Raw genomic sequence first — 19,481 nt, forward strand, 5'->3', positions numbered from 1 at the left:
ATGGGTCATGTGTCTGGTGTTGATAACCAAATATCGCCTACTCATGTCGACTACCCGGTTAATTTTTAAGGGAAATGCTTTCCTGTAGTTACTGTAAGGAACGGTATAATATCAACCGTAGATCCACACACCATCAGTATGTGTTTTGCATAAAGTACTCATTGATTGAGAAATCATGTGATCAGAAATAACTGATAGTACCGTTAGATTATCGGGCTAGCAACTCCCCCAACAAAACAAATATGTTATCTTTTAGTTATCTTTTAACTCATGCACTATAGCAGTAGTTTTTAGATGCGTGTAGTTTTCGGATGCTTGTCATTGATTGAATTTCGCCATTACGTCTTTACGTTTTTTAAGCTTGACCGTCAATTGAATTCCGGTCAAATTTGTGTATTTTCGGTTCTGTTTGAAGCGAAGTTGTCGATTTCCTTATATACCCGTGATATTTCCTGTCCGAAATCACCACAAAAACTTGTCTCCTCTATATAAAATAGAAGAATGTCTTTCAATTGTGAATCCCAACGAAACAAATCCTTTTACCGTTAATGGGTTAGTCGTCAAAGATGAATCCGCAGACGATTTACAAAGAATTGCTCACTGCTAAATCAACGGCAGTATTTTTTGCAAGACACAAACATCGTACCAGTACGATGTTTGGCTGTTATAGTCAACTTAAGTTAGGCAGGTTGATCTAATTAATAGGGTTTTCCACGTTATAAGTAGAGACGCTGCGCAACCCATTTGAACATCCCCATCACGGACTCCCTACTCTGCTCTCCATACTTGCTCGCTCTCCTCATTGCCCTCCCCACGTTGGCCCTTGTCCTCTCTATCGCCAGCAAGAGAGTTCCCAGAAAATCATCTCCCCGCAGCACTCCTCCAGGCCAATTTGGATGGCCTGTCCTAGGGGAAACCCTGGAGCTGCTCCATGCGGGCCGGGAAGGGAGGCCCGGGAGCTTCCTGGACGAGTGAGCCGATAAGCACGGGCAGTGCGTCTTCACCACTTCCCTCTTCGGCGAGCCGACTGCCATGTTCTGCGGCGCTGCAGGGAACAAGTTCCTCTTTGGCAACGAGAACAGGAAGGTGGCCGTGTCATGGCCGAGCTCCGCGGTCAAGCTGCTTGGCTCATGTATAATTACTCTGGCCGGCGACGAGGGAAAGGTGATGAGGAGGATGCTGATGAGCGTTTTCAACCATGAAGCGCTCGCGAAGTTCACCAAGGTCATGGATGAAGTCACTTGCAATCATATCCAAGCTAATTGGAAAGGTATAGCTATACAGTATATGATCTGCTGGTCCAGAACAACCGAAACATGGAAATTTTGTGCAACTATCCTTTTTTTCTTTTTGTTGTTTTGATGTTCTTCGGTATTATTAAGGCTAAGAAGAGGTGCTTGTGTACCCGACCATCAAGCGCTACGTCTTCGAGCTCACGTGCCAGCTCTTCCTCAGCATCCGTCACCCGCAAGAGATTGCGGACCTCGTGCGCCCCTTCGCTGCCTTCCTCGACAGTGCGTTTAGCATCCCTGTCGACCTGCCGGGGACGAGATTCCGTGGCGCGAAGAGGGCGGCGAGGTCCATCAGGAAGATCCTCCAAGAGATCATCAAGGAGAGGAGGACGGCCTTGGAGAAGGGGGCCGTGTCCCCGACGCAGGACCTGCTGTCCTACCTGATGGTCACCGCGGACGAGAATGGCTGATTCTTGACCGAGGTGTAGATCATCAACAACCTGCTCCTGCTCCTGGTCGCGAGCCATGACACTTCGAGCTGCGCCATAACGATGGTGATCAAGTTCCTCGGAGAGCTGCCTCATGTGTACGAGAAAGTTTTGGCTGGTGAGTCTCCTGAAAAGCCCGTTTTCCATTTGCAGCCCTTAATAATCTTTCTGTTCGTTACATGCAGCGCATGCAATGTCTTCTTCTGGGAATTGCTATGAGCAGAGCAGAGAGGGATCGCCCTGCAGAAGAAATCAGCGGGAGAGGGATTGACGAGAGAAGATGTACAGAAGATGCGAGATTCATGGAGTGTGGTTTTAGAGGTGATGAGGCTCGTGCCACCTGCTCTTGGAGGTTTCAGAGTTGCCTTGGAGGATTTCACCTTCTGTGGCTATACCATTCCCCGGGGATGGAAGGTACATAAAAGAACGCCAATTTTTTTGGAAAATTGTCAACAACAAAAAATACTAAATTTTTTACATTTTTGCTAATTGAGTCCTAAACCTTTTAAGTTTGTCATTTGATATTTAAATCTTTTCACATTTTGTCAATTCAGTACTATTGACCAAAATGACTGACATGAACGCTGACCGTTGTACATGGTACCGCAGACGCTGACTTAAACAAATTCTAATAATCTCTTTTAATTTTTAATTTATTCTTTGTTTTCTTTATTATGTTTTCCTTTTTCTTTTTTTCCCTCCGGCCATCACCCTCCCTCGACCTCCTCTGTCATTTTGCAATGGATGCCGTTGCCAGCCCAAGTGAGGGCTCCCCACGCCCACCCAGGCGAGGGCTGCACACGCTATGGGACGGCAGGAGAGACTCTTGCCTAAGGCCGATGGAGGTTGAGGCCGAGCGATGGCCAACAGAGGGAACAAAAAATGTAAAAAGTAAAAAAAAAAAAAAGAAATAGAAAAAAGAGAAAAAGGAAAAAAAAATTATTCGAAAAATATTAAAGCATTATTAAAAATTACCTACTTCAGCCTCGGCGATGTCATGTAGGACAGCTAACATCCACGTCGGTGCCGGTGGAGGTTGAGACCGGGCGATGGCCATCATAGGGAAACAGAAAAAGAAAAAAGGAAAAAAAAAGGGAAATAGGAAAAAGAAAAAAAGAAAAAAATTATTCAAAAAATATTAAAGCATTATTAAAAAATACTCACGTTAGCGCTGGCGACGCCGTATAGGACAATGGACATTCATGTCAGCAATTTCTAGTCAATATGACTAAATTGGCAACAGGTGAAAATGTTTAGGACTCAATTGGTAAACTTAAAAGGTTTAGTATTGAATTAACAAAGTGCAATAAGTTTAAGATTTTTTTTTTTATAATTTTTCCACAATCTCTTTTATAATGTTCTGCACAAATTCATCAAAGATTTTGAATCTTTCAGCTTGATTAATCTTAAAAAAAATTATGTTGAGAAAAATAAAAGAAAGTTATTTCTTAAAATAAAATGGATTTATCTTCTATAGACATAAGGCAAACGAATTGATGAACACACACATCTTATATCAAGCATAGAGTATCAAAATTGATACTACTTTGCATTTTCTTAATTTATGTCGATGCTCGACGATATATCCGTACTCTCGTAATTGAGTTCTTTTATCTCGATAAACTAATATCTTTAAATTTTAAAATTAAGAATACTGCATTGTAAAATCTTCCCGTGCTTTAGATCGATTTAAATCACAAAGTACTTCTGAAATTTAGATTCTCAAGTACTTTCTAATATCCTCACAAAAGTTTAACAAAAAATGATGGGATTTGATAACAATTAGATCAGATGTTCCACAACGGAAGATTAGTTATTTAGTAATCAAAGGTGAATGGACTGTTCATGCAAAGCATTACCTTTGTTCGGTACTTTGCCAATGGAAGTATTGAAAAAAACTGTGATCCATTGACAAAAATTTTAGTCCAGGTTAAGCTTGCTTGATCAAATTACATTACACAGCTGATGTGGAGTCCTCTCACGACGAACAACGATCCCGCCATATTCCCGAGCCGGAAGCTATTCGACGCGGCCAGGTTCGCGAGGAGCACGTCGCCCGCCCCGTGTGCGTTCGTCCCGTTCGGCGGCATCCCCGGGGAATGGTATAGCCACAGTAGGTGAAATCCTCCAAGGCAACTCTGAAACCTCCAAGAGCAGGTGGCACGAGCCTCATCACCTCTAAAACCACACTCCATGAATCTCGCATCTTCTGTACATCTTCTCTCGTCAATCCCTCTCCCGCTGATTTCTTCTGCATGGTGATCTCTCTCTGCTCTGCTCATAGCAATTCCCAGAAGAAGACATTGCATGCGATGCATGTAACGAACAGAAAGATTATTAAGGACAGCAAATGGAAAACGGGCTTTTCAGGAGACTCACCAACCAAAACTTTCTCGTACACATGAGGCAGCTCTCCGAGGAACTTGATCACCATCGTTATGGCGCAGCTCGAAGTGTCGTGGCTCGTGACCAGGAGCAGGAGCAGGTTGTTGATGATCTCCACCTCGGTCAAGAATCGGCCTTTCTCGTCCACGGTGACCATCAGGTAGGACAGCAGGTCCTGCGTCAGGGACGCGGCCCCCTTCTCCAAGGCCGTCCTCCTCTCCTTGATGATCTCTTGGAGGATCTTCGTGATGGACCTCGCCGCCCTCTTCGCACCACGGAATCTCGTCCCCGGCAGGTCGACAGGGATGCTAAACGCACTGTCGAGGAAGGCGGCGAAGGGGCGCACGAGGTCCGCAATCTCTTGCGGGTGACGGATGCTGAGGAAGAGCTGGCACGTGAGCTCGAAGACGTAGCGCTTGATGGTCGGGTACACAAGCACCTCTTCTTAGCCTTAATAATACCGAAGAACATCAAAACAACAAAAAGAAAAAAAGGATAGTTGCACAAAATTTCCATGTTTCGGTTGTTCTGGACCAGTAGATCATATACTGTATAGCTATACCTTTCCAATTAGCTTGGATATGATTGCAAGTGACTTCATCCATGACCTTGGTGAACTTCGCGAGCGCTTCATGGTTGAAAGCGCTCATCAGCATCCTCCTCATCACCTTTCCCTCGTCGCCGGCCAGAGTAATTACAGGCGAGGGCTGCACACGCTATGGGACGGCAGGAGAGACTCTTGCCTGTGGCCGATGGAGGTTGAGGCCGAGCAATGGCCAACAGAGGGAACAAAAAATGTAAAAAGTAAAAAAAAAAAAGAAAGGGAAATAGAAAAAAGAGAAAAAGAAAAAAAAATTATTCGAAAAATATTAAAGCATTATTAAAAATTGCCGACTTCAGCCTTGGCGATGTCACGTAGGACAGCTGACATCCACGTAGTGCCGGTGGAGGTTGAGGCCGGGCGATGGCCAGCATAGGGAAACAGAAAAAGAAAAAAGGAAAAAAAAAGAAATAGGAAAAAGAGAAAAAGAAAAAAATTATTCGAAAAATATTAAAGCATTATTAAAAACTGTTCACGTTAGCGCTGGCGATGCCGTATGGGACAATCGACATCCACGTCAGTAATTTCTAGTCAATATGACTAAATTGGTAAAAGGTGAAAATGTTTAGGACTCAATTGATAAACTTAAAAGGGTTAGTATTGAATTAACAAAGTGCAATAAGTTTAAGATTTTTTTTTTTATAATTTTTCCACAATCTCTTTTATAATGTTCTGCACAAATTCATCAAAGATTTTGAATCTTTCAGCTCGATTAATCTTAAAAAAAATTATGTTGAGAAAAATAAAAGATTATTTCTTAAAATAAAATGGATTTATCTTCTATGGATATAAGGCATACGAATTGATGAACACACACATCTTATATCAAGCATAGAGTATCAAAATTGATACTACTTTGCATTTTCTTAATTTATGTCGATGCTCGACGATATATCCGTACTCTCGTAATTGAGTTCTTTTATCTCGAAAAACTAATATCTTTAAATTTTAAAATTAAGAATACTGCATTGTAACATCTTCCCGTGCTTTAGATCGATTTAAATCACAAAGTACTTCTGAAATTTAGATTCTCAAGTACTTTCTAATATCCTCACAAAAGTTTAACAAAAAATGATGGGATTTGATAACAATTAGATCAGATGTTCCACAACGGAAGATTAGTTATTTAGTAATCAAAGGTGAATGGACTGTTCATGCAAAGCATTACCTTTGTTCGGTACTTTGCCAATGGAAGTATTGAAAAAAACTGTGATCCATTGACAAAAATTGTAGTCCAGGTTAAGCTTGCTTGATCAAATTACATTACACAGCTGATGTGGTGTCCTCTCACGACGAACAACGATCCCGCCATATTCCCGAGCCCGAAGCTATTCGACGCGGCCAGGTTCGCGAGGAGCACGTCGCCCGCCCTGTGCGCGTTTGTCCCATTCGGCGACAGCCCTCGGATGTGTCTCGGCAAGGACTACGCTCAGCTTCAGATTCTCGTCCTCCTCCACCACCTAGTGAACAACTTCCGGTGGACAAACGCAATCCCGGACGAAAAGGTCAAGTTCGACCCATTGCGGGTCCCATTGCAAGGACTTCCGGCTCGCATTCGGCCTCATTATGATCGACCGTGATGTCGATTCGCATCGGCGTGGTATTTAAAGCTCGAGTACTTGTTTAGTTGGCAGTGTAACATCTATAAGCTTAATCTGCATAAATAATGTGTGCACGTTTCAGTCACTACCTTCACGAGTTCATCTTGTGATTGAGTCTACGTTTTCGTGGTTTCATTCTATGGAATAATGGTTGACGGGTTTTTGTAGTTTGAATTGTCCATTTTGAGATGAACATGGGAAGGTGATGGACTGAGAATGATACTTGTGATTAGACCCCTCAAATGAATTGGTCAGGTCGAAAATAGTCGTGATCCCTATAGACCAATTTAATCCATTTTTTCATATAATGCAAATCTAATTGCTCGTACCCAATCCAACCCATACACAATTCATACTCATCCGACACATATTTCTAAATCACTTCTATATCTAACTTAATCTAGGAAACCCATACACAAACCGAAGTGAGAGTAATGAGTAAATGAGCACGAGATTGAGTCGGGGCGAGAGAGAATAAAAGAAAATCATAGATGTAAATTGGGTCTAAGTAAGTTGTAAGTCCATTTATGATCCATTTACGATTCATTTAACACATATATTATGTTTAGACTAATTTATGATATATTTATCGAATATAACCAACCCATTTTATAATCTATTTTGACAGGTCTACTTGTAATGTGCATAAACTATTGTCGGAACTTATGAGAGAGTCATAATTATGCAGTGTTGATTTCATCTGGCGGCTCTTTTGCAGAGTTTTCCTCAGCACGAAAGCAGTTCCAAATAAGGTCTTGACACATCCTTCTTAAAACTTGCTCAGCTTGCCTTCAGCTATCGAATGGATGTGCTTCAGCAAGAATTTAAGAGCTGAAGACCATCAATCAATGTTCCTGAATAGCGAAGATCATAGGATTACTGATGTAACTTTTACCGTGTGTTACGGACATTTAACCTCCCGACATCGGTACTGGCAGCTTCAAGCGAAGGATTGGCTTCCTGGCATTACTCGATGCAGGCCAAACATGATTTACTAAACAGTCCGATAGTGTCTAATCCATGATACTTGGGGGGTTTTGTCACGCCCCGACTTTCGAGCTCGCGACATCCCTACCTTATTCACCTCAAGTCATGAATGATAGCGTTCTAGGTAGGCTATCGACCTATGAAATTACGGCGCATGCGGAACGTGCAATTCTCCCGGACAATCAACAACAACGGGATAATATAGCAAGAAAATCAACACCATCAGTTCACAAAACATAACTTCATTCAAAAGCCAGAACAAACGAATCTTAACCTTACCGAGCTACGGTAAAAAGGTACAACCCCATACGTCGAGGTGACTCACTAGGACCTCAAAAAGAGACGAGATCGGGTAAGGTTAATTCCTCGTCTACTCTCAAAAATCCTACCACAATCCTCTCGGTTCAACGTCCGCGGTCTCTATCACCGCTTGAAAATTATTAACCACGACGGGGCGAGAAATTAATCTCGGTGAGCCAACGCTTAAGCCCGGTTAGGACGTTGATTCGCTCGGACACCCTAAAAATTATCACATCAACATAAAGTAAATATTTCAACCATATGCAAGCTTACCCTCCAGGCCACATGTAATACAATGCGGACTCAACTCAACAGTCAACCAACCAAATCCATTCAACCTACTGCAAAGCATCATAGCACTTGCATGCACAGGACACCACATGTAGTCCATTTATTATCAGATTCGATCCGTAGGTCCAGCACACTAGTCGGTTGGTGCTCTCCTGGCAGGACCAGGCATCGTCCCTTACTTTCGACGATGGCGTCTGATAGTCCATGTGATTCCGCTCGACCAACCGGAAGATAATGATTGTCGACACGGCACGGAGCTAACGGGAATCCTAAAAAGGCTTCGACTCATCACAAGTTAGGACCGGCAAACGTATAACCAAAAGACAATGATCGACGCGCATCCAGAACCTGGAAAATAATGATTGCCGGGACCGATCAACCGGAAGACAATGATCGTCGGAATTATCCCATTATGTGACCACTCACACACTTCGACAACTAGCCAGTTCATTTCTTGGATTTATGTCGAATGCTCATACTTGCATGTTCAAATACTTGGCCCAAGGCCGTTTTCGTGCAAAAACATGCAATTTTATTTTACACGTGGTCACATGAATGCGCAATTAAATCGATTGACACACCAGGCAATTTGGGGCGATTAACCTCTAATTGGACCCCCATGGCAATCAACAGCCAAACTAGCACTCTCAGCCAACAATTCAATAATCGATTAATCAATTGCGATCAATCGATTATTAATCCCAATTTCAATTCCAATTGCGCACTCGTCTCTGACCTATCGCTCGCTCGCGATCAATCAATACAATCAATTAGATTAATCAATTCTAACCAATCAATCTCATCTAATTAGGCATAGAATCCTCATTAATTAGACTAACTTAACCAATTAGGGCCATTGAACCTAACCAAATTTTTAACCTAAATATGCTATAATCGAGCTACCTAAATACCTAATAATCTAATTAAATTAATCCAAACGCAATTAGCGTCCTAACCAAGAGTTATGAGCCAACTCACAATTTTAACAAGCTCGGGCAATCTCAACTCGAGCGGCGGCGACACAAACTCGGCTTGGCCCGACCCGACAGCGACACAAACTCGCGGCCCGATCCACTTAAGCTCTGGGCTTCCAATCCGAACAAAGATGGCCCAAGGACTTGGCGACACCTCGGGACAGCGGCACGGGGCTTTGGGGTGGTGGCCGGAATAGCGGTGGCCGGCGGTGAACAGTGGCGGCACAGTAACCGGCAGAGGAAAAACAGGGAAAATGGGGCTGTTTTGGGGCGTTTCGGGCTCTGCAAAGGCTGGGGGAAGTTCGGCCTGGGTTGGGTGGCTCAAAAGGTGGTCGAAGGTGGCCCTGGTGGCGGTGGCGGACGGCCGGAGGCGGCGGAACAGCGGCTGTGCAGAACCGGGAGTCAAACAGAGCAGTTTTGGGCAGAACAGGGGAGGTGACTTCGGGGTGGTTTCGGGGCTCTCTGGGTGGCGGCTAGTCTCCGGCGGCCTTGGGGGACGGTGAGGGGTCGAAGGCCGTCGTTGGAGGTGGTCTGGGGAGGCCGGAGCTGGGCTGAGGGCGCCGGAACAGAGGTGGAGGCTGGGCGACGCAAAAACAGGGCAGGGAGGTCACCGGGGCTTTGGGCGGCCGTTCGCGGCTCCCACGGTGGCTTGCGATGGTCGGAGGGGTGCAGGGTGGTCGGAGGGCGGACGAAGAGGAGGTCGGTGGTGGTCGTGACTGGCGGCAAGGGCTAGTGCAGCTCAGACGTCCACTGAGGCCGAAACAGGGTAGACGCGCGAGAGGGGCTGCTGCACGGTCTTCCGGCGGTCTGCGGCGGCGAACGGCGGCCAGAGCGAGGTCGGAGGGAGGCTGAGTGGCGACTGGAGGCGATGGGCTGTGGTGGTTGCACAAAATGGCCGAGGAAGGAGGTTGGGTGTTCGGGTCAGGAGGGGAAGGAGGTCGCGCAGTGCATAGGGGAGGGGGCAGACGCACGAGAGAGAGAGAGAGAGAGTGTGTGTGCAGATGGAGAGTTGACTGGTGGGTGGGGGAATGACTTGTGGGCCCCACCCATCAAGTCACACTTGAAATAATTGTCTTCTAGTGTATTATTGGGGACAAAAGGGTAATTTGACATTTTAGGACTGAACGAATTTTTTGGCATAACTGACTGAGAATAAAATTTGGATTTTTACGGGCTAGGTTCGGTCCGAAAAGAGGCTAGGCGCGAGAATTAAAAATCCTAAGTCGTTGTGACCACGATTTCGAGTCCCAATTGAAATCGAACGACAATTCGGGATTAGTCCAAATTCGTCACTTTCGCCCTTGCGGTCCAAAATTTACATCGGCTAAAATTCAATTCTCTTCCTTTTTATTGAATTCAGGCAAATTACATAGCTCGAATTTCTCGGGCGTCACAGGTTTCATATCCATCCACAATGTCTGATCCACGATACTCGGGGGGGTTTCACATCCATCCACAAATGCACTAGCTATTAAATGAACAACGATCTGTCACAGAATGATACCAACATAGCATGTACAGAGATCAACATAGGTCTAGGGCACAAAAGCCGCTAGATCAAAAGAACAGAGCTCCGCCCTGCATAAGCTTTTGAAGGTACTCTACACCTCTACAATTCCTTATTTTTCTGTGCAAAAACTGCTGATCTACGCTGGAACCGTGGTAGAAGCTCAGCTTCACAGGAGTCCGACCAAACTTATACTTAGAAAAGACGTGTATGGACTAAGGAACAACAAAAAATTCCAGCTGTTGCTTTGCAATGCTTGTAACATATCTCTTTCTCGAAGTCCTACTCGAAGGTTACAAAATTCTTGAAATGAGACGTGCCAAGTTGATCGCAAGCTCTTGTTCTGCGCTCCTACCAGAGCTTGCGGATTTCTCAGTCAATCATACCTGAAAGTCATGAAAGCTTAGCCGTTTCACCGGAAAGATAAAACCAATAGAATCTTGCAGACACGCCCAAACAAGGTTCGGCAATTGGAACCTTACCACCGATAGTTCTTCAAGGAGGGACATGAGAGGACTTTCTTGCCATACGGGTTTGTCCGACGCACAGGAATGCAGCTTTAAGAGCTCCCTGCTCAAGAAAACGAAGACACGGATCCACGGGTTATAACAGCACTTCTTCCTATTAAGTGATACCCGGCTTATATCGAACGCAACAAAAAAAAGTGACACCCAACATGTGGTTTTTCTTTATCGGTTACGCTCTACTCAAAAGTACTCGTTTATACTGAAAAAACAGCTGCATAGACAATGAGTGATAGGTGATCCCACCAAAGACAGAGCAATTTTGAATACCTCCAAAAATATTGGCTGAAAGCAAGTTCCATGTATCTCAAAGACTGTAGTTAGAACAATATTAAGCCTTTTATTCCACTTACCAAGCACACAAGTGAACTCCTACAAAAACCGAGAGGCTTTTAAGAAATTTTCTTTCATACATATCAGGACAACTTCTTCTTTATGAAGCCTCTCTTTCTGTACCAATAGGCTTTTTGAAAATTTCGTATTTCATATTCTACTTTACGAATCATCTGTTTCTGTCCTCCTTCCATTTGCCACAGTTTCACCATTCTCCCGCACTTTTTGCAAGTTCGTGTTCCTCTCCACTTAAAGCATGACGACAATATTTTAGAAACAGACAAAACGGAAACTCAATACATATTTTGTACCCAAAATGTTGACAGAGCTGACGATACAGCTCAAAAAAATGCCTATAACCATTTAAGCCAAGCCACACAGCCCAGACAAGCAAACAGAGGAGCTATCAATTAAGGCCCAACGCGAAACCTTTTAAACTGTAACAAAATAATTAACAAATTTATATCAGACCAAAAACCCGATGTAGCGAACGAAGAAAGCTTCTTGCAAGGATCATGAAACTAAATATAAGTAAGGCTTAATCTTGAGAAGGTATTTCGCGGACCTTTGATTTTTCAAGTGCAGCTTGGATGACAAAGTTGCCAAAAGGGTCTTGCATGATCTGAGCTAACCGAGGATCATCCATCAACTCTTGGACAATGCGAGTGCGACGTTCTTCACCCGCAAATTTCAGACATTTCTCCACAACGTTGCTGCTATATTTCTGCATGGACAAGTCTCCGTTATTGCCATCCAATTGGTCAAGTATATCTCTCGTTGCATGGGGCATGTGAAGCTCAAAAACAAATTGCACTACATAGTTCCTGCAAAGTGCTAGGGAAAAGAAAAGAGAGATGTAAAAGAGCACCTCCCGCGAGGTGAAACAATTATAGCATATTTTGCAGCAAGACCTTCCGTGCTAAATTTTAAAAGGGAACGGAAAGACAGATGTAAAAGAGTACCCAAATTGATCCTGTGAAAGGATTAGAGCATTGGATGTGATCCCACAGATCAGATGGCATTTCTGCTCACCACCAGAATGACCGACGCACTTCTGAAGCACACAACAGCCATGGCGGTCTGTTGCCTGCTCGAGACAATTAGCAGCAGCAGCTTGAAACAGAAACTGCAGAAGAAACCACAAGTGCTCCATTAAATATTGCAAAATCCCTTTGATGTGTACGATGTTGCATCTAGAAAAATAACAACATCGAAGGATGCAGTCGCATCAGAGTAATGGAGGACTGCATTTTCATGTAAAGCCAATCCTTTATTGAAAACTCAAACATGAAAAAGGCAACTTCTATTAGAGTAAGAAATATGGAGGAAAAAAAAGGGCGAAACATGAGAAGAAGCTAATAACTGACAGCAGAAATCATCAAAAACAGGCAAACTCTTTCCATCATGCATTATCCATGACATCAACATGCACTCTTAACCCGATGACACAAAGTTTAGATAGCAACTCTGCAAATAGAGGAGTGAAAGCAAATAGAAAAGCTATCAACCACACGTTACAGGCCTTCAAAACATAATGACGTACATGGTGCATTCACTCATGTTGAGCCACCTAAATCCATGACAGAGATATGGAGTTCATTTGCAAATAATGCTTTCAATTATTGGACTAATGTGACCAAGCATGATCTGAGAAGAAGTTTAGAGAAATATTGCACTCAGAAGATTCGCACCACCGACTATTGATAAGCACCAATTTCCTAGAGCCAATTGTAACCTCGACTGCAACCTAAGTGTTGACTGTTGAGGATTCTGCTTGACGAAAGCTATTTAAAACAGAGCTGAACATACTGGAGTTTTAAAACATGCTGACACTAGGGCATTCGGAAAAATAAAGCATCAGATTCATGCTGCAATCACTATGTGACCAAGAGGCTCCTCAAAAAACAGAAGTACTCACTGACCTCTTTGTATTCCAGCGGTAAGTAGCGTAGGCAGTGCTGAGCGACATGATTCCCATTTGTGTTTTTCATTAAAGTTACTATACCAGGTTTTAGGGCAGAAACCACAGCAGAGAACTCCTCTGCAGTTTTAAGGGTCTCAAGTACCTTTTGAACAACTCGGGTCCTGTATTTGACAAAGACAATCAGAACAGTAAGCGGAAGTAAAATCAGTGATCAAAAGCACAAACTAGCACATGCGGGCACACACGCATGCACGTGCGCACACAAATATATATATATAGAGAGAGAGAGAGAGAGAGAGAGAGCGAGAGAGAGAGAGAGAGAGAGAGAGAGACCCATGCATATCACATGAAATGTGAATCAGATCACCCGGTCTCCTAGTGATAACATGAAGTATTCGCATTCTCTGATCCTCATCACACACTTCCAGCAGCTTCTGGAGTAGGTAATTGCCAAAAGGATCTGTCATCAGCTCGACTATGTGGTCAATGACCTCAAAAAATATCTGCTCAACATCCTTTCTTGTTCCCTCGGAGAACTTCTTTTGGAGAAAGCGGCAACCATTTTGGTCCTTGGCCATGAGATATATTCTTCCGCGACTTCATCCAGACTGTTACACCTCTGCAGCCTCAGATCAGCACTTCTAAGACTGGCTGCATCAGGGGAGGAACCCCATTGGTTCAAACTCTCTGATCGTAAACATCCTGTACTAGGATTGCACAGGTTGTGCAAGTGTTGACCATTCAAATTAACTCTTCCACTCTGGCTGATGTGGCTTAGTAATTCATTTCCTCGAACAGAGCCAAATTTCAAAGCTCTTAATGCATTTAGGCCACATGACCTTGTTAGAATCTTTTCAGGCACAACCTGTTGGGAGATTCTTCCAAAGTTTTGCACGGTATGGACATCTCCAGAAGAAAACTCGACATGTGGTTGCTTACATTGCGAATTTCCACATGAGCGCAAAAATGGTCCCTGCTTAGATTGTTCGAGTAAGTGAGCCACTGGCATCTCATAGTGGGATTGACTAGCATTTGGATTCACTACCCTAGTGATGAAATAGGCATTATCTTCCAGAGCATGCTGAGAATCAAACTGATGGCTATACAAGTTCTGGAGATACAGGTGTTGCTGATGCATACTGTGGAAGCGTTCCTCCTCTACATTTCTGCAAGGAAACTGAGACTCGTGGATTTGTCGTGGTGAATAGAAGGAAGGGAATTGAGATTGCTGATTAGTGAAATAGTGCGGCTTATTAGGAATCATGGGAAACTCTTGGGTCTGGATAGGTACATTTGGTATGAAAGAAACCCCTCCGCTGATTGGCATGCAGCAGCATAATTTTCGATTGGCTGGTAAGTACCGAATTGTCGCCCACTGTGAACTTCGCCATTAACTTCTACTAAATTTGCATTCTGTTTGCCAAACTCTGTGCTACGATACTTGTTGGAAACTTGGAACCATGAAAGCCACCATCTTCTGATTGCCATACATTGTTACATAGGGACTCTCCGGCCAGATCGCGGAACCTTAAGTTGATGGGGTACTGGCTTCCAGAGCAAATGGCATCATTTGGCATGGATAAACAATTAGTCAAAGGATGATTAACAGCTTCCGATGTCAGTCCATTGGAAAAGCTGAAGTCTGCAAAAGCAGATATGAAGGATTGGTCATCTGGCAGCTTCCTTCCCTCCATCTGAGCAGTTTTGACAAGTGGCCGCTGAACTTCATTTTCTCACTTGAAGGCCCTCTGCATGAATTGACAAGCATAGGCAGCGAGCTATCATCCAAGCATGCCCTTTTCAGTATAGATTTCCCAGCGTGCGAATCCCCAGAGGTAGCGTTAGGAATCTCACCTAGAAGCTTCTCTATCACGCTCCGACTCTCGAGCTCGCGACATCCTTACCTTACTCACCTCAGGTCATGAATGATAACGTCCGGGTAAGCTATCGACCTATGAATTTACGGCGCATGCGGAACGTGCAATTCTCCCGGACAATAAAAAATAACGGTACAGTAGAAAAATCAATACCGTCAATTCACAAACACAATTTCTTTAAACAACCAGAGTATATGAATCTTAACCCTACCGAGCTACAGTAAATATATATAATCCCATACTTCGGGACGGCTCACTAGGACCTCAAAAAGATACAAGGTCGGGTAAGGTTAATCTCTCATCTACTCCCACAAATCCTACCACAAACCACGGCCTCCATCACTGTCTGAAAATTGTTAACCATGACGGGGTGAGAAATTAATCTCAGTGAGCCAACGCCTAAGCCCGGTTAGGATGTTGATTCGCTCAAACATCCTAAAAATTAATCACATCACCAAAGAGCAGATATTTCAACTACATGCAAGCTTACCCTCCAGGCCACACATAATGCAATGCGGACTCGACTTAACAGTCAACCAACAAAACCAATTCAACCCACTGCAAAGCATCATATCACTTGCATGCACAGGACACCACACGTAATCTATTTATTAACAGATGAGGCCACATGGCCCGACACACTAGACGGTTGGTGCTTAGCACATTAGACAGTTAGTGCTCTTTCGGCAGGACCAGGCATCGTCCCTTACTTCCGGCGACAGCTTCTGATAGTCCATGTGACTCCGCTCGACCAGCCGGAAGACAATGATTGTCGACACGGCACGACACTAACAGGAATCCTTAAAAGGCTTCTGCCCATCACAAGCTGCGACCGGTAAACTTCGGGCTTCCAACTTGGTCCGAGATGGCTCGAAAGACTTGGCGATAACTCGAGACAGCGGCACGAGGCTCGGGGGTGGCGGCCGGAGCTGGTCAGAATAGTGGCGGCCGGCGGTGAACAGTGCTCGGCCAGAACAGGGCAGCAGCAAGAGCAGGTGAAACGGGGCTATTTTGTGGGGTTTCGGGGCATCCAAAGGCTGGAGGAAAGATGGGGCCATGGTTGGGGGTCTTCGAGGTTCCCGTAGGTAGCGGCGACGGCGCCGGTGGATGGCCGGAGGCAGCCAAATTGCGGCTATGTAGAACCGGCGCCCAAAACAGGGCAATGGTTTTAGAACAGGGGAGGTTGGCCGGGGGTGATACGAGGCTCTCCGGGGGGCGGCCGGCTTCCAGCGGCTCCAGGGGACGATGAGAGATGGAGGGCGACAGCTCGAGGTGGTCGGCGACCAGAAGAGGCGGCCGGAACAGTCGCTGCCAGAGGCGACAGAGGACAGGGCTCAGAACAGGGCAGGCCAGTGTCGGGGGCTGCTAGGGGCTGTCCGACGGGTTTCAGGCGGCATGCGACGGTCATGGCGGTGGCTGAGGGTCAAAGGGTGAGGGAGTGATGGCTGGCGGTGGCTGGAACTAGGCTGGAGCAACTGGAATAGTCGCGGTGGCTGGTCGACGCAAAACAGGGGACGCGCGTCGACGGGGCTGTTGCACGGCCTTCCGGCGTCGGGCGGCGGGCGGAGCGACGGCGTAGTGGTGACAGAGGCACGGAGGAGGCCTGTGGTGGTGGTCGGAGGTGGTGGTGTCGCTAAAAAAACGCTAAGGAAGGAGGAGGAAGCTTCGGTGTGCAGGGGGGAGGGCTGGTCGCACAGTGAATAGGGGAGGGGGAAGACCAATGGGAGAGAGAGAAGAGGGAGGAGAGAGAGAGAGAAAAGTCACGTGAGTTGGGGGGAAAAAGACCAGATTTGACTAGTAGTGGGGCCCACGGGTCTCCTCCAATTAATGGTTTTCGTCCTACATGCATAATATCTGTGACGTCCTGGAATTTCGATGTCCATAGGAAAAATGATAAATTCCAGCGTGGAAAGTGAAATTTGATCTCGAGGTTTTAGAAGTCGACGATTGGTTGTTCGAGATGTTGTCGAGAAAAAGCCAAGTTTGAATCGTCAAACTTTGACTTGTTTTACCGAGAATAGTCGGACGAAAAATTTAATTTTGTCCGAACCATAAATGCGAAATCTCAATTACGCCCTCGGTTGATTGAGCTAAATGACCATCCGATGTCCATTTATTAACTTACTATTTTGCCTCTAGGATTTAAGCACATAAAACAAAATTTGTTACGAGGAGTTGGTTTTATTTTGTGGGCCTCCATTCTCCTTTTATTCGGTTGAATCCCTCCTCCACGTTTTCTTTTGTGGCCGCCCAACATCACAACCTCCCATGCTGACTTCACTTCTGCCCATGTCAGCATCTAAACCCTTCCCCAAGTTGTTTTTCTTTGACTTTTCCACCCTCATTTTTCTTATCTTGGCTGATGACCCTACTTGCTCCCCACGTTCTCTCTCTCTTCCCTTTCTTTTCTTTTTCTTCTTTCTCTCCTTTATCTCTTCTCTCTCCCTCTCTTTGTCAGATCTCCCCCTCCCTCCCCCCACTACAACGACGCGACCCCACCTCTCTCTCTCTCTCCTCCTCTTTCGTTCTTCTTCTTCTTCTTCTTCAATTTCCTTCTTCGTTCTTCTTTTGTTTCCACAGAGCCGAGCGATACCCAGCCACTGTTACGTGCACCACCACGACCAGCTCGCTCGTCGCTAGCCACTTCATCCCGACACCATCTCGCCCTTCGCGGTTAGCCACGACCCGAGCCTCGACGTTTCCATCTTCGCCTCTGTTACTCGACCGCCGCTGTACAGCCGCACCCGCGACCCATAGTCGTGTCGTCAGTCGAGTCGGACTCGCGAGCCTGCAACCGAGCCTCCTCTTTTCACCGTGAATCCCGTCCCTCCTTCGCCCGAGCCTAGTTACAAGCCGCGAGCCAGCCCCCTCGCCGGTCGCCGAACTTCAACCATTGCTTGCACCGACGCGAGCTCGAACCGCTAGCCCCGACTCGCGACCTCACCCTCTCGGGCCGTCGCCTCAAGCCTTCGTACCCCCACCCGACACTCACAGCCACCAGTCGTCGCCAAGCCGTTGTTGCCCTTATTTGTCGAGAACCCGCGCCACCCGAGCCACCATCGAGCTCACCTCTCTCGGCTGTGCCTTGTTCTGACCCTAGGAAGTGTGCCTGTGAGCCTGGGCCGTGGCCGAGAAATTGGGCAGAGTGGCCGAGCCCGTGTGCCTAGTGGCCGAGGCCGTGTGCCGAGATCGTGGGCCAAGTGGCCGAGAAATTGAGCCCACGTGACCGAGTTTCTGAGCCCGTGATCCGACCATGTCCAAGTTCGTGCCCGAGGATTTTCAAGGATCGTTGTAGTACTCGCCTCGTCCCGTGGAATAGTTGTGAGTTAACTCCTAAACTCTGAATAGGGTGTTAACTGCGTTTAAGGATTAGCTTAATTACTGTTAATTGTTAATTGGAATGATTGACTGGTGCCGGATATATTTGTTTAAATCGCGATCGAATTAATTATCTAAAATCGAGCTTGTTGTATATTTTGACATTATCAATTGGAATATGGATTAATTAATCAAGTCAGATTAATTAAATATAGTCTGGTTAATTAATTGTTGTTACTTAATCATTACTGCACGATTATTATTATTATTGGGTGATTACTTTATTATTATTATTATTGAGTGACTGTATATTGGCTATTGCTTGTCGGGACTGATGTTATTGATCACCTCATTTATAAATGTAAAATCTTGTGGATGACAAGTATATTTGTGTGACCACGTGTGGACTGAATTTTGAGCATAAAAATAGTCTTGAGCCAAGTTTTGAGCACGATCGCTTGTGTATGTGCATTGGATTAAATGCGAAGATATAAATTGGTTTGATTGTTTGGCGTGCTTGTGTGGTCACATGAGGGTTAACCTGATAAGCTCGTGCCGTGACGATCGGAATCACACGACTTATTAGATGCACGACAGTTCGTGACGTCGGACCGATCGGATGCCGGTCGCAGCTTGTGACGGACCGACGCTCCTTACGGGAATGCTCGTTAGCCGTGCCGTGACGACCGGAATCACACGGCTTAACGGTCGCCGTCGCCGAAGGAATGAGACGATGCCTGGTTATGCCAGTAGAGCACCAACCGACTAGTGTGCTAGGCACCAATCGACTAGTGTGCCGGGCACCAACCGACTAGTGTGCCGGGCCTAATGGCCTCTAATAATTGGAACACGTGTGGTGCATTGCGTATGCGAGTTGGGATGAGTGTTCTAATTAATTGCCTTGATTGTATATAAACGATTGCATATATACATATGAACTGCTCGTCGTGTGGATCAAGGCAGGGTAAGTTTGCATGTGATTAAGGATTCACCGTGATATTGTACTTGGCCATGTGGTAGTTATAGCGTGGTGTGAGTTGCACGCTATTGATCCGTTATCGATATTATCCTGCCTGTTTAGGATGCCTTGAGCGAGTCAATGTCCTACTCGGACTTAGGCGTTGACTCACGGAGATTTT

At 45.5% G+C, this 19,481-nt stretch overlaps 1 protein-coding gene and 2 pseudogenes across 3 annotated transcripts in view; 2 read left to right on the forward strand and 1 right to left on the reverse strand.

The window, feature by feature from the left end:
• Positions 1-6,472, forward strand: LOC115753224 (annotated as a pseudogene).
• The window catches only part of LOC115749161 (beta-amyrin 28-monooxygenase-like), a 26,115-nt gene continuing 10,246 nt past the window's right edge, over positions 3,613-19,481 (forward strand). The window contains exons 1-2 of one of the 3 annotated variants that reach the window (XM_048281055.1): positions 3,613-3,620; positions 6,476-6,483. The gene's annotated coding sequence lies outside the window, so the exon portion shown is untranslated. Of the gene's footprint in view, positions 3,621-5,907; positions 5,916-6,475; positions 6,484-6,820; positions 6,823-19,481 lie in introns of those variants that run through there. The other 2 variants (XM_048281057.1, XM_048281056.1) reach the window with 2 other exon arrangements.
• On the reverse strand, positions 10,331-16,432 carry LOC115753207 (annotated as a pseudogene).

The sequence above is a fragment of the Rhodamnia argentea genome, chromosome 6 (assembly GCF_020921035.1).
Source record: "Rhodamnia argentea isolate NSW1041297 chromosome 6, ASM2092103v1, whole genome shotgun sequence".
Classification (NCBI taxonomy): domain Eukaryota; kingdom Viridiplantae; phylum Streptophyta; class Magnoliopsida; order Myrtales; family Myrtaceae; genus Rhodamnia; species Rhodamnia argentea.